Source organism: Filicampus tigris, chromosome 11 (assembly GCF_054856515.1).
Source record: "Filicampus tigris isolate MCC_2025a chromosome 11, RoL_Ftig_1.0, whole genome shotgun sequence".
NCBI classification, from domain to species: Eukaryota; Metazoa; Chordata; class Actinopteri; order Syngnathiformes; family Syngnathidae; genus Filicampus; species Filicampus tigris.
The window spans coordinates 20,418,442-20,434,921 of record NC_141227.1 but is presented as its reverse complement, the minus strand read 5'-3'; the positions used below and the strand labels follow the sequence as shown (position 1 = coordinate 20,434,921).

At 40.5% G+C, this 16,480-nt stretch overlaps 1 protein-coding gene across 8 annotated transcripts in view; it reads right to left on the bottom strand.

Moving 5' to 3' along the window:
• The window catches only part of LOC147140088 (VPS10 domain-containing receptor SorCS1-like), a 110,222-nt gene that overhangs the window by 84,556 nt on the left and 9,186 nt on the right, over window positions 1-16,480 (bottom strand). For 5 of the 8 annotated variants that reach the window (XR_015088808.1, XM_086046072.1, XM_086046077.1 and 2 more), the window contains exons 2-3: window positions 15,877-15,979; window positions 273-364 (exon numbers count right to left, since the gene is read on the bottom strand). The gene's annotated coding sequence lies outside the window, so the exon portion shown is untranslated. Of the gene's footprint in view, window positions 1-272; window positions 365-8,815; window positions 8,860-9,022; window positions 9,351-15,876; window positions 15,980-16,212; window positions 16,305-16,480 lie in introns of those variants that run through there. The other 3 variants (XM_086046076.1, XM_086046073.1, XM_086046078.1) reach the window with 3 other exon arrangements.

Sequence of the window (16,480 nt, the reverse complement as noted above, 5' to 3'; positions counted from 1 at the left end):
CAGCTGTGACCAAAGTTGGAGCCAAAATTTGAACTCGGCAGCATTGACAGTCTCTCTCGCATGCTACTTTATGTGACTGGCGCCCGCCTTGGGTCCGTACAGTAGCCGTACACAAGTCAGACTGCATTTTATTACAAATTCTGCAACTCATCTCCACCGGTGGAGCTCCTGCAGGCGTTGCGGCAAAAAAACATCAACTAGTATCAAAATGACTCCAATTTACTTTTGGAACAGCCCCACTGTGACTGCAGTCACGTGGAGGGACCCCCTACCTGCCTGGCCTCTGGAATGTGTTGACCTCTTGGCTGGTCCACCGGCTACCACATGCAGACTTCAATACTTCAATAAAAGCTGCTCAGAGGTCCTGCAAAGTGAAATGAAATGGCTTATAAATTTGTCTCACCTCAGGAAAGAGTGCTGTTAACAACTCTGCCAAATTTGAATGATTCAAAAAAGTACGTAAAACAAGGTTTCCAAATCTTGAAAAATCATGTGTACGTTCTTGAATGCAATAGGCTTGTCCGCTGAACGCGCTGCAGTCATGCATGGCTCAACTGTTAAATGTCAATCAAATACCTTTTCTCAGACCTGAAAAATTGATGCTACTTTATGTAGCACGTTTCTTATGCCTCCGACACATTTGAGCTGTGAAAATGTATGTGGCTGGAGTACGGGACATCCCTCTAGGTCACTGCAGTGGCTATTCCACGCCACAACAACGAAGCGCTCTAAAGTGGCCGCGCCAGCACAAAATCCAGACCACGTGTGGGCTGTGAAGTCTGACCCCCCCCCCCCCCCCCCCCCCATGACTTGCGCACACTCACGGCTGACAACGAGGCGCTCTAAAGCGGTTATGCAAGCAGCCTGTCAGGGAAGATTTATTTTTGGGGTGTAGGCTAAGCCTGCTAATTAATTGCACATTGAAATTGCACCAGATAGTCACTGATGTGAACAAAGGCGTTGTACTTATTATTTTGTCATTGTATTTGGCTGAGGGGGGGACGCCTGCCAAAAAAATCTGGAAAATTGAAATGGTGGAAAAATGTTTAACGCTGTCTTGGCCCGTTTTCAGCAATTATCTCTAAACATGTACAATGTATTAAGAAAGAAATCTCTGAATTCACTTTAAAGGGTCATTAAATTACTTTAGCCCAGTAAAGAAAGGCTTTTTTTAATTGATTTCCTTTGTGGCATCCTCACTTTTTTAAACTTCAAACTAAAGTCAGTGATCCTAAACACAGGAGGAGAATTCTATATAAAGACTGTAAAAGTTCCACAGTACAGTATTTCAATTTAAGAACTGTCATGCAGAAGATTAAAAGTTCACACTGAGCACTAAAGGCTCAGAAAATCTCAATAAAGCAAAAAAAAAAATCAAAATTTAGAAAAGCTGCAAAGCTACCTCTTCTGCGGTGCAAAGTGGTGTCCTAATTGTAACAGGTCAGTGACATTTTAGATCCTGAGCTTGTTTGGAAAGTTTGGCGGGGAGGAAAAAAAAAAAAAGCGGCACCATTTTAACAAGGCTGTTTAAATGTTGATGAGAAGTCTGTTCCCACCCACTGACTCATCATCAAAAAAACATGTGCGATCATGCAAATATGAATCCAAGCATTCAAATCTGAATATTTCCGATAATGAATAAAAATGCTCCTGAAAGGCAGATGAAAGAATTACCCTCAGTGAGGAGAATAAGAAGGTAAAATGGCCTTATAAGTAAATTCTGTTCATACGTGAGAATATTTAAATTATATGTTATTTCAAAGTAGCTCAAATCTCTCAAAGGCGACCGTCCCCATCATCGTCTCGGCCATTAAAAGTCAAGGAAAGTAACTTTTAATGGCGCGTTCTCTTATTATTTTACTAGAAATAAATATGAGATGATTAGATTTTAAAACTCAATCCTAAAAAGTATCCTTTGACCAAGAAAGTAAGATTCTCTGCATGTTTAATGTTGTATTAAAGTTTCTGTGGAGGTCATATTCACCCCAGTGGGCAGCCTTGGAAGAGTGCTTAAGTTGAAGTTAACCCATTTTAACAATATGTTCTATGCAGGCCCACTAGTTGGAACACATCATTCTGATTAATATTGCGTTTGTGGAATATGAGTTAAGCAACAAAATCCACCCGTTTTTATCCATCTCTGGGGGCGGCCATTTTGTCACTTCTGTCGACTGAAAATGACATCACATTTGTTCAGGGCTCAGGTAACGACCAGTCACGACTCAGCTTCAGAAAACAGGTCAGCCGTGATTGGTCGTTACCTGAGCAGTTGTGATGTCATTGTCAGTCGACATAAGTGACAAAATGGCCGCTCCTTGAGATGGCTAAAAATGGGTGGATTTTGCTATATTCCATAATCGCAATTAATCATATTGCCCTGTTTCAACTAGTGTGCTTGTATAGAACATATTCTTGAAAAAAATATGTTTGGTTGCCTTTCTCTTTAAGTTGAAGCGCTAGTGAAATGTTACCTCTTTATGACAACAGGGGTGTCATACATATTGATAAAATAAAGTGAAACATATTTACCTATTTCCTTATTTACTAAATATTTAATGCAAATGTGTTTTGATGATTGTCAAGAAACTATCTAGCTGTGACAGAGGTGAAAAATTTCATCCTAACTGAAGAGGCGGCATGTGCCATTTATCACTTCCGGCCATTTTATGCAAAGTACATCTAGTTTCTGGCCTCAAAAGTATTTAGCCAACCGACTCACAACAAGTTAATTGGCCAGACAAATGAAGCAAGCAAAGGGCAGATATCGACTTGGTATTTGTCAGCTGTTTTGACTGGAGCTGCCAATCTCAAATCTGAGTGAAGGAGGTTGTCAATAGCCCGAAAAGAACAATCTCAATGTTTAAGAGCGATAGCAAAAATGCAAAAGACCTTAGACAAAGCCACATCAACAATTTTGAAAGAACAAACAGAGGACTCAAAGGACCTTGAGGACCACAGAAACGAATCGAATGAATGTCATTTCAGGAAAGGGTTTAGAAAGAGGCGCATCAGAGTCTTTGACAAGATTGATCCAAGGTTGAATTGCAGCTGAATGCAAACATGCGCTTGCATGCTTTAAAGTTTAGAGGCTGTAGTAAGGCAAGCGCCCCGTATACACAGCACACACCAGTAATATTGGAAAAGAAAAAAAAAAAAAAACATCTTCCAGAATGCTATCAAATGTATGTAGAGAGTGAAAACATATATTTCATTGACTTGATCAAAAAGGCACCACGAGTCAGTTTTAAAGCGTTTAAGATGTGACATTTATTGCCGGAGAATATCGTCTTTTTTTCACTGTTTGTTTACAATGCTCACCTCCAACTGCAAGGAGCAATTCCAAACAGCGTAAACATGAACCTCAAACAAGGGTAGTATAAAAAGACACCCCTTTGGAGTTTTGTTTTGTTTTTTAAAGAAAAAAAGAAGACGGAAGTCACTCAAAGAGAATCAAATGCAGGGCTCCCACTAATTACAACGACAAAATTCATTGTAATGGCATAATAACAACTTTCATATTTAATCATTTGTTTCTATACTCGTCAAACGAAATATATCTACGTGAAACAGAAAAAAATCAAAAAGTTGATGGGAACCACTGATTTAAAGGAGAAGTCAACCCAAACATATTTTTTTCAAGAATATGTACTATGCAGGCGCACTAGCTGAAACAAGGCAATATGTTGTTATCCTTTCGGCTTTTCCCCTCAGGGGTCGCCACAGCGAATCAAGTGCACACTCGATTCGAATATGATTAATATTAAATATGTTAAGCAGCAAAATCCACCCGTTTTTAGCCATCTCAAGGGGCGGCCATTTTGTTACTTCTGTCGACTGGCTCAGATAGCGACCAATCACGGCTCACCTGTTTTCTGAAGCTGAGCTATGATTGGTCGTTTTCTGAGCCCTGAGCAACTGTGATGTCATTTTCAGTTGATAGAAGTGACAAAATGGCCGCCCCCTGAGATGGTTAAAAATGGGTGGATTTTGCTGCTTAACTCATATTCCACAAACACAATATTAATCAGAATGCTGTGTTTCAACTAGTGGGTCTGCATAGAACATAATCTTTAAAAAAATTTATTTGGGTTAACTTCCAGTTGACTCACTCACAACTGGGAGAATATGGTTCAAAATAAAAGAATGTCTGTAAAAAAAATAAATAAATAAAGCTCACCAATAGGTATATTGGATTCTTTGACATAAAACCAATTGCAGCAGACTGATGGGATTAGAAAAGTTTGGGGAAAGAAATGATCCAAAGCATACCACATCATACGGTGAACACGGTGGCAGAGGAACATGACAATTAAAAAGCAACGTTGTTGTTACTTTCCTTTGTATAACGAAATGTGTTTTCTCAACTCAACTGGGACACCGCCTCGGATATCCACCTACACCTTTTGTTCTTCGGGTAATTATGTTTTGGAGACACCCCAGGAGATACCCGTGGCTCCCCAAACTGTGTGCCTGCTCGCTCTATAGTGCAGGAGATTGTGTTGCTGCGCTTGAAGGTCGTCTCCCACGTGTGACGCAAGTGATGAAATAAAGAGCTTTTTTTGAGGGCAAAGTTCAGATGCGGGGCTAAAGCAAAGCACCAAAGTTAGGAAAAGTGCCTGGAGTTCTCCTGAGGAAATCTGTCAAAACCTATTGGTAATGTCCCGGCTGATGAAGCGTAATTGTTTAAAATAAAGAGAGAGGCTATTTTTGTCTCTCTAATGGCAGTGCAGCAGGAAATGACCCGATATCTACAACAAGCATTAGTACAATTTCAGCAGTGGGATGATAATGCTGTATAATCTAGGGCACACAGGTAATGAATCCCATTTTGGTTGGTTGGTTTCCCGTATTTTGCTTTCTCAGTGTCGGAGACTTACGTCAAACGGAAAGTGCTTTGAGAGGATTTTTAGCTGGCACTAAATGAATGCACCTGAAGAAAAAAAATTTTGATTCACTGTCTAATTGTCAATATGCCACATGAACGTCATAGTGAGAACTCTTTGAATCAAATTCAGAAAACGTCCATATTTTTGTCCATATGTCATTTTGTGCTAGTTCAAAGTAAGGATTCTGCATTCTTAAAAAAACGAAATTTGCATTTTCAACCTGTGTGACATGGCACACTACTAAAACATCTACAGTGGCAACTTCCATTCCAAATTTGTTCTGTGACTGAGCTCCGACCTTAATTTACAAATCAAATAATTATTTTTCTCCCCTGAAACATACTGAAATGCCATTCATCTGTTCCTGCCCCCAAAACCACCACATTCTTTGTCACATTTTTGGGGAATAAAGAAAAATAACACTGTGATAACACTGTGATGTAAAATGTAATTATAAAACATGACAGAATCAAAAGAAATATAGTTAAAGAGGGACGTCAACTCAAATATATTTGGTTCAAGAATATGTTCTATGCAAGCCCACTAGTTGAAACAAGGCATTCTGATAAATATTGCGTTTGTGGAATAATAATCCACCCCTTTTTAGCCATCTCTGGGGGCGGCCATTTTGTCACTTCTGTCGACTGAAAATGACATCACAACTACTCAGGGCTTAGGTAACGACCAATCCCGGCTGACCTGTTTTCCGAAGCCGAGCCGAGTCGTTACCTGAGCCCCGAGTAGTTGTGATGTAATTTTCAGTCGATAGATGTGACAAAATGGCCGCCCCCAGAGATGGCTAAAAACGGGTGAATTGCTTAACTCATCATCATCTTCCAAACCGCTTATCCTATATAGGGTCGCGGGGAGTTGCTGGAGCCTATCCCAGCCGTCAATGGGCGAAGGCAGACTACACCCCGAACTGGTCGCCAGCCAGTCGCAGGGCACACATAGACACTGTCACTGAGCGGGAATCGATCCCACGCTGCCCGCACACAACTCAGGCGTGTGTACCACTACACTATCAGCGGACTTAATTGCTTAACTCATATTCCACAAACGCAATCAGAATGCTGTGTGTCTACTAGTGGGCCTGCTTGGATCATATTCTTGAAAAAAAAATCTGTTTAAGTCTGATTAAGCTTAAAAATTTCACACACACAGACACACACACACTGTGTATTTATGCATTGATGTGTGCCTTTAAGAGGTGGGGCCTAGTGAGTAACATCAAGAGCTCTGATTCCAGCTTGCATTGGCCGTTGACCATGTGGTTGTGTTAGCATCTCCATGCTCCTTGCAAGTGTTTTCATTTTGTATGTGTAACTATGAAGGTCAGTTTCAAATTCATGTTTCTGATGTGGTTAGCACGCCGTTTACGTTTGTTGATATTGCCTTGGTGGCTAATGGTGTTATCTTTTTTATGTGTACTTTCCTTATATGTCTGCAATAGTGTCTTGAATGCTAATCTTATGTTAATATCATCTTCAAACAAGGACCCAACAAGTGTTACTGTTCGATCTGAGTGCTTCAGTTTGATGGGGGAAAAAAAAACCCAACCTCCCCACAGTCTTCCATTTCCGGAGAAACAAATTGCTTAAATCAAGATTTTATGAGATATGCCAAGCACATATTTAACACTACCGGTAATCAATTCACCTGCTTTTGCCAAGCAGGTGGTAAAGTAGAAAGGACATTTTCTCCACAGATCTAAGTTCTTCGAGTTTACGATTTATTTTGAATGAGTTAAGCGAGGCTCATCACGAAATGTAGGCACGTTACTGGCTTCTTCAATCCTCACATCATCCTATTCCTTTCCGATAACACATCTGTCCGAACACATTCACATTATTAAAGAATACTGTACTTGTATCTGCAGTATACGTTTGGCAATTAACATCTCCACCACGGGCTAAAGTTGGAAAAAAATTCACTTAGCTAACACTGGCACATTTACATTACCCTTTATTAATGTGCATTGTCCCGGTAAAAACCAATAAAGAACAGTTCTAAATGTTAAAGATTTTATAAATGTCTATTATACCGATAGGAACGTCAGATCATACATATTTAATTTTGTTCTCCAACTAAATTCATCTCCTGTCTGTTTATATCACTGCCATTAACATCAAATATGTATGATACGTATTTCTCCAGCTCAGCCTAAATTAAGGAAAAACTACATGACAGGGTTGTTTGACATTATTAAGCAAGGCACGGGTTACCTAAGGCCTGCCGAGTACTGAACGACATGGCCAAAAGCAACTGAACTTGACCAATGAAGAAGAAAAAAAAAATGCAGTCGCCAATTTCCCACATAATAAAACAACAAAGAAAGGATACAAGCAAGAATCAAGGCAAAAGTGTGGAGATTTTGAGAGGCTGTTCAATCATAGACTGAACTTGTGCATTTCTGTGACAGAGACTCTCCACGCTTCGCTTTTTCATCCACAGGTAGCTAAATTACAAATATAATTACTGGTATGTATCTTTTATAAAACACAATATATATACTGTATACATTATTGGTATGGCTTGGCAGCAGCTGGCTGAATCTCGCTCTGTGACATATTTTTGATCAACCATTACATTTGCAACGTTGTGCCACTGATCACCACCGATTCCAACTTTGAATCGCAGCAAAAATAGTGGCCGACGCTCGAACCCTCACAATTATTCGACAAACTCAGGCCTTTACTGAAACATTTGACTTAATTATGTGAAACAACTCAGATTCCCGATGGCCCGAGCAGGAGAATGCCTTATTTTACTTTTTTTTTTTTTTTTTTTTGTCAGTGATATAACTTCAACAACAAACGAGGGCTTCATTCAAAAGGGACAAAAATATCCCACTTGCATTATTATTTGTCATCTGTTTACGCATCACTTGTATTCAATCACTGCACCTGTTACTTGTGGCATATGCAGTATTCGTGTTATCCTAACACAGGTGCGTTATTACGGGTTGCACTCATGGATTTTAATCCTGTGGAATTTGAGAGCTGCCAGTGTATGTGTAACCGGCACCGCGCTGTGTAATCAGGTGGCAGCGCAAATAGCTCACTACTCTCAGATGTGACTCACCTCTGTTGTGAGGACAGAGATAGAGCAGCGGTGGCATAAAACTAGAAGCATGGTAACTTCCCTGGTAAAGTGGACTCAGATGTGTCTACAGACGTGTGTTTATCGTTCGATTGAGAAAAAAAAAAAAAAAAAAAATGTCTTCTTTCGCCGCATGGTGTTAAACCAGCCCAAGCACCGTCAAAACAACTCATCAAGAGTAAGCTTTATATTGTTCCTCGGTATTGAACGACTTATATTTGCAGTCGCAAAGGTGATAACAGTCAAGATGTCCTCAACTCATCGATGATGTCATTCGTATTTTTCAAGCAGGCAAGACAGGCTAAAAATGTAAGTGCTTATTTAATCATTTAAGCAGACCAATTAAATGGTCTGCACTAGGAAAAAAAAAGAGAGAGGAAAGACAAAGAAATCCACTGTGGTCCAATTCAAATCACAAATGCCAAAAGCAGCAGAGGAGATACCAAAGGAAAATGAAGACGCGGGTATTGACAGCCCATCCATCTGAGCAGTGATCTGAGACTATTCTCAAAAGATTCCGTCTCCATCCATCCACTGGAAGACAAATCATTTACAAGCGGATTGCCGTCAAACATGACAGCAACTCTGCCTGCAAGTGGCCGCCCATCAAAACTATCACCCAGCAGGCACAAGGGAAATAATAAATCATGTTAAGGCCAATCCACGCATCACCTGGAGAGCGCTGCAGATTCCACTGGTAGCATCTGGGACTCATTTTCATGCGTCTACAATCAGAATTGATAGCCATGGGACGATTGCTAAAAGGAAGCATCTGCTTTCAAAAAAGAACAAAGCTGCATGTTTCAACTTTACCAGATAGTACTTACACAAGCCGGAAACCTTCTGGAAGTCCATTCTCTTGTCCGAAAATCTAAAACAAGAGTTGTTTTTTGGTATCATACCGGCTGACATGACAACCAATCATAGCTCAGCTTCAGGAAACATGGTGTAATTGGGTGTGCTCACCCAATAATTTGCTACTACCAACTTGTAAATACAGTTTATGTTCCAAACCCGCAACAAGTGAAAATCACCTTCAGAAAACAGGTGAGCCGTGATTGGTCGTTGCCTGACCCCCGAGGGTCTGTGATGTCATCTTCGATCGGCAGAAGTGACAAAATGGCCGCCCCCTTAGACGGCTCAAAATGGGTGGATTTAGCTGCTTCACTCATATTTCATATTCATCAAATTGTTTCAACTAGTGGGCCTGCATAGAACATATTCTTGAAAAAAAAAATGTTTGGCTTGACTTCCACTTTAAGTCTGCGATGCCAGGACAGAGAGTTCAGCCGAGAGTCTCGCCAGGAGGGTTTTCAGACAGAAGACTTGCAAAAGGAGGCGGGGGTGGGGCTGGGGCTTCACCTGGAAGGAGAAATGCAGGGTTGATGGATGTTAATAATTACTCGTGCAAGTTGCTCATCCATTGTGATACCCCCTAGGATATGCTCATCCCCTAATGTTAGAGTGTTTGATCCAAAGGGACAGCCAGTGTTCAGGCTCGTTGAGGTTAAGTGGCCTAAAATACCAGAGTCATGTATGTGGACTGTCTACGTATCGTAAGCGGCAAAATTGTACACTGTCTGTAAAAAAGCTATCAGGGCCAGATGGTGATTTCTGTATGAAATGGTGGAATTTTGTAGACTACAAACAGAAAGACAAATCCATCCAGACCATTTCCTATGATGATAAAATTGTGAGTCCTCAAAGAGAAAGGTGTTTTCTTGTATTCTACCTTCAGCTTTTCTTTTTTCATTTCTAAACTAAAGCGAGTGATACCCGCCTACTCTAACAGACCAAATGACAATAATTAAATGAGAGTAGAAGGAGAGTGTGAAGAGGCCGAAAAAAAACAGGAGACATCCAAACATAAAAAAACGGAACATTACATGATAGCAAAATGGAAGATGAGAAAACCTCAATCTACCGTGGCAGCCATCTCAGGTTTTAAGCGAGCTAAGAGATCAGATTCTCATGTGGAGAACAGTGATTTGTCTAAAAAAAGTACTTAAAGAAGGAAGTCAACCCAAACATATTTTTAAAAGAATATGTACTATGCAGGCCCACAGCATTCTGATTAATATTGTGTTTATGGAATATGAGTTAATCCTCCCGTTTTTAGCCATCTCAGGGGGCGGCCATTTTGTCACTTCTGTCGACTGAAAATGAAAATCGCAGTTGCTCAGGTAACGACCAATCACAGCTCACCTCTTTTCTGAAGCTGAGCCATGATTGGTCGTTACCTGAGCCCTGAGCAGTTGTGATGTCATTTTCAGTCGACAGAAGCAACAAAATGCCCGCCCCTTGAGATGGACAAAAACGTGTGGATTTTGCTGCTTAACTCATATTTCATATTAATCATATTGCCTTGTTTGAACTAGGCATAGAACATATTCTTGAAAAAAATATGTTTAGGTTGACTTCCCCATTAAACATTGAATTCGCTTGTCACTGATACTTTCTAGATCCAGCGTACAGTGCCGAGACTAACGCGACTGCCCCATGTGGAGCAATTACAACGAGACGTTTCAAAGCGGAGAGGGAATTGTGGTGTGAAAACACTTCACAATCAAGAGAGAAGACGGCCTTTGACACCTCAACTCAGTGCCGTCTAGGATTACACTTGTGTCACAGTCGTTTTAGAAGCTGCTGGCAAATGTCTCTGCATCTGCTCCTTGGGTATCCACATCCTCACTGCTATAGGAAATTGCCCCATGATGTTGTCTGGTGTACTCCCTTTCAGTCAGCAATATCTCGCCGCCGTAAGCCAAGAGGCAAGTCGTTTTGGAACATGAACATCTCATCTATGAGCTTCAGGGCATGAGTTATAGCAATTGCCTCTCTGCGCTTGTTTAATACTCATAATAGATTCAATCTGCACCCAGAAATGGTCATATGAAGCTAACCTAAAGAAACAGGTAAGATATTCAACAAAAGAAACCATCTTTGGGTCTTGGCAGAGGCTCCCGATGAGAGGGGTGGAAGGTTTTCCAGTGCTCCTGGACCAAAAAGTGTTTTGTTTTGTTTTTTACAACTTAAAAATGTGACTTTTTGAATGCGTAGGATCGAGCCTTTGGAAACCAACAACAACAACAAACACAGCCCACGTTGCACTTAAAGCGGAAGTCAACCCAAACATATCATTTTCAAGAATTTTGAATGATATCCAACACACAAGTTCCGGGGTGGAGAGAAGGGTGTCGCGTCTTTTGTCAGCTGCAACTTTTAACTGGGTTTCCTTACTGCTAATTAGCGATTAGCAGAGCGCGGGCCCACTTTGGCAGTTTTCTAGTTTAGCAAGCAGTGCCAGTAAATTGCATTGTGCCTGAAGGAGCACTGTGAGCACACCTGTCGTCATCCAGCTGGACTTTATTTTGCAACGCCACTCTCCTTTCGCCGAAGCGAGCGCAGCGGATGGAGGGATTCAATAAAGGGAGACTGATTAACATTTGGATTCAATATAAATGTGTCAGTTGGCGGCGGTGACGCCAAAAGCGACCGAGAGAACCACACAGGAACTGCACGCTGCAAAGGCTTTCGGAATATAGAAGAGCAAACCCGCCGCAAGGGAGAATTCGCTGATTTATTTACAAGCAGCCCGGGCTGCGCGCTCAGGAGCGGCAGTGGAGGTGCGCGCTTGTGTCTGTGCCAAAAAACACGAAAAGCAGCAACTGGCATCTTGACAAGAGGCAGCTCATTTGTCCTACACCATCTGTGCCAGCAGCTATTAGATAATCCGCCTTGAGGTGGCGCGGTGCGCACACGTGAGGCCTTCTTCGCAGTTTATGATTGCTTGCGTGTCAGCTTTGACACCATTGCATCTGACAAGTTGCTGTCACAAGTCCAAATGCTTTCAAAAGATCTGAAGGAATAAGACTTCCACTTTGGTGGTCTTGTATGTAACACATTATGTTGTCACTAGAGATAGACTGATGTGTTTTTTTTCAGGGCCGATACCGATACCGATTATTAGTAGTCAAGGCGGCCGTTATCAATTTTTCGTAAAAAAAGATAATATTGGCCTCCAAATCTAAAAAAGAAAAAAAACAACAATCTTAACTGTTGAAATGTCTTCAAGCATTTGTTTATTGAACAATTTTTCAGATTTGCATAATGTAGGGTTTTTTTGTATTACGGTATTACTATCATTTTTTTACAATATACATCTTTATCAAATTCTAACAAAAAGTTCAGGGAGCACCCAGGGTCGTAGTTGACAGTAAAATTTCAAAATGACAGAAAATGTAACTTTCACATATCTTTTTTTTTTTTTTTTTTTCAACACAGTTTTAAATTGATTTGTTATCGGCCATCAGATGTTTTTAAAAGGCCGATGCCGATACCTGTCAAAACACAGAATATCGGCACCGATAATCGGCCTGGCCGATAATGGGTCCATCCCTAGTTGTCACTGACGAATACCTCATTTTACAGGACAGCAGAAACTCTTAACGCAGCACGCACTACTCCAGGACGAGAGACACACAAACCCAGCATTTTATCTGATTTTCAAAATGATTTTCTCAACCCCGCTATGTATCAGTCAAGGCCCCTCTTTAGCCCCGGGAGGGAATAAAATCCTGAAGCCGTGCCTGTCCAGGACGCAGGTGGACTCGCACATTTTTCTAATTTCCAAAAGTATGTGAGCATAAGCGGTATAGATAGTGGATGGATGGATGGATTTTCCAGAACATATTTTATAAAGTGTAAGTCACTGGTGATGCAGTGGTCACTAAGCCTGCCTTTGGTTCTGGTAGCGTGGGTTCAGTCCCCACCAGGGTTAAAATAGTTCTGAAATTTTCATTCGTTTTTATTTCATTTCATTTTGTTTTTGTAAATTCTGTTGGTTTTCATTTGTTTTTGGAGCAAGTTTGTTAGTTTTTAATTCAGATTTATTTATTTTATTTCATTTATAGAGTTCATATATATATATATATATATATATATATATATATATATATATATATATATATATATATATATGTGCTGTATATGTCAGGTGCAAGATAAAAAAAATAGTCACTAAGTATTGTGTAATAAAGTTTGTCCTTCCTTCTTCAGTGGCTACGGATGAAGAGCAATACCCAAATAAATACATTTAAAATGAACCCCGAAAGCTCATCTATGATATTAATTGACAAAGATGAAACCAAAGCACGTTTTCGCTACATTTATAGTTCATTTTATACATGTCTCGTTGTCTGTCCCTATGCGTGCCATGTGAGTGAGTAGCAGCGAGCAGTCCAGGGTGTAGGCTGCCTTTGCCTGAAGCCAGCTGGGATCGGCTCCAGGTCAAAGCAACCCTGAGCAGGATAATCAGTACAGAAAAATGCTTTGACGTATGGTATATTTTCAATTTCATTCATTTGTGTCAGGCTCCAAAAGTCTCTCTCATAAAAACCTTTATTAACTCTAGTCTGCAGGCAATTAGCATAATTTTAACATTCTGAAATGTCATCCAAGTCTAAAATAAGCCTACAATACAACAAATAATAATAATAATAAAACGACTCTACCTTTAAAGATGCCTGACGCAACAGACGGAACGTGAAGGCATTTCCGATATCCGCTTGGCAAAATTAATTTGTAAATGTAATTGATTACTTACTTTTATTGAGGTGCCCTAGTGGTTCGCACACCTGCTTCACAATTATGAGGTTTGTGGTTTGAATCTCAGCTTTGCGTAGGTTTGTGCTTGCGTAGGTTTTCCTCCACAAAATCTGGCTGATAAAAACATGCCTGTTGAGTTAACTGAAGACTCTAAATTGCCCATAGGTGTGAATGAGAGTGAACGGTTGGTTATGGGTGTACCTTGCCTCGAGGCAAAAGCCAACTGGGATAGACTCCCACTCATGTTACAATAAATTCCATTTTCGGTATAGTTTTCCCCCAAGGTTTGGTTGAACTCCAAAGTGTACGACTTGGGAGACAGTTAACATTGCACTGAGATTATAGTGCATTCCTCTGACATGCTGTGAAGCCTACAGACAACTCCTATATTTCATTTACCCATCTCAAGGTCGTTTCATGTGATATGCATCTCAATTAAAGTCGATGTCAGGCGAAAAGCGCAGAGGAGTTTGTCGTCTCATCTTTGTCCCATCTGTTCCATCAGTTCATTTAACCGGGATGTTTCTTTACAGGCAATTTTTGTGATCATGTCGCTACTTTTCTCCGCGACCTAAAGACGATCCCTGGCACTTTGAGAACGTGTTTATATTTAAATTCATGATTCGTGTACGTCCCCAAACCTAGAAGAGGACTTTCAAATCTATTTGAAAAGTGGCAGAGCCGCCGTGAACGCAAATTCTCAACCTGTCAAGGTTCTGATAGGAAAACTTGGGATCTGCAAAAAGGCAGGCACTCTCTCTGACCCCCAGAACCCATCTATTGTACAATATATATTTTTTGTTGATATGATGTGGTCTCAACTGTGATGTAGTTTTCAGTGCTGTTTGATCTGTTTTGGGAATTGGAACTTTGAAGCCAGCAAGACTTAGATATGGTTATCCAAACGTCTTCCCGCATTCTTTTTATCGTATAGCCACGAAGCCATGTGAAATTTGATGATGGCTCACGTGACATCATTCATGATCATGGTTTGAAGTGCAAGTTTTCTACCCGAAATGGGGGTAGGCTTAGGGTAATTTAGAAAAACGAAAAAACAAAAAAAATGTATTAAAAATATACTGGGAAAAAAATCTGTGAATAGGTGAACCCACGCCGGCAGAGGGAGCTTCCACTTATTAAATTTCAAGAACAAATAAAAATGACATTTTATTTTCAGACTTGAAATAAAATGTCATTCTTCCCCGTGGACAGCAGAAGGTATCTCCACTTAAAATTGAAATTGCATAATTCATTTCCTCTATTGGAGTGGCGTAAGCAAGCCATTAAACGTCACATTCAGAAACTAAGAATATGCCATGAAATTGTTGCCTTGTCCAAAAACTGATGAGCTTCATAATATGGTGCAATAAATAAAAAACTAAAAGTTCAACTAAGTCGTTGAATGACGCATACTTTACGTGAATTTGAGGATTCAATACAGTAAATAACAGGGCCTTTAAAAAAGTGTTTTCATGGGTTTTAATTGGCCGGAATTGGCCACGATAGAGCCAAAATGTACAATATGATAAGTTTAAAATGTGTTTATTTAAATGGGTAAAGGTGGAAATTGCAAAATCGGACAACAATCCCAACCCTTGGGAAATGTCACTGCATTTGCATTAGTACATCTAAAATGGCACATTTAAATGACTAACCCTAGAACATCATTGAAAAAAAAATGAATGAAATTAATTAAACTTCTCTATAGGAAATGTCCTCCAAAAATATTTGAAACAAAAACTAACAAATATTAATTTAAGCTAACCTTTTTGGTTGAGGTATTAAATTAAAATCTATGTTGCAGGGTGGAACATGCTTCAAATCAAAACCTTTAATTCCACTCACCCCTACCTAACAAGTCCCAGCAGCAGTAAGTCGCTGACAACTCATCACTGAAAAGAACATGATTTGTCCAAATCTGATGCACCAAAACTGAAGGGCCCCAGAGCTACCAGCCAACACAGTGACACTTCCCCCACACAACTCGTTATTTTCTTGATATTTCCAGATAGGTGCCTCTGCCTCGGTCACATGAAATGAACAAGAGAGAGCACTTGAGCGTTTGGAGCAGCAGTTGACAAGGGAACAACCGAAACGTCTTGTAATGTCACTAGATGGCAGTATTGAGCAGCAGAAGTTAGACATGCGGGTCAGGTCCTGAACGTCAACTGTTTGGGATTGGAACATGTCAGTGAGCATGTGCATGAGGAGGAAGACATCTGAGCTTCTCATCTGCTTGGCTGTTTATTTTAATAACATAATGTCCTCGTGTGACTGTTACCTTTGACCTTGACCGGGTGAGCTGGGATGTAGAGAGGATGTCCGCGAATGACAGGCGTGGCTCCACGACTGCGGAACACTCAGGAAATGAATGTTTTATCAGTCTGTGAAAAGACGTCAACAACAACAGACGAGTGAGATGGGGTGGTATCTAAATTTAACTCATTAGTGGGCTCCCAAAATCTGATTTAAACATGCACGCGCAACAAGCAGTAAAGTGGGTAGTGGTTAGCATGTCTCCGTTATAGTTCTGAGGTTGGGGGTTCGAATCTTAGCAAAATTGAGTAGTTAATGTGGACGAACCGTGAAATAAGCACACAAGTCAACTCACACTCACCGGCCCGACTGCGTTATTGGGCTGCTGAAGTTTTACTAGTGGCAACTACTGTAATCCCAGGCACCCAAATCTATCACGAAGCGTTCTTTTAGCCACGCCCCCACAAGAGTCCTATATGCTGTATGCAGATTTTCGCTGTTTATGGGCTGGCCCAATCGGTAATCCACTCAAATAGCGGGCTTCCATTTTACAACCCACCAATCATTTTGCATTCTGAAAAGTCCTGGAATATTAGTTGCAGTAATTTAGCATTGTTCCCCCTGAAAAT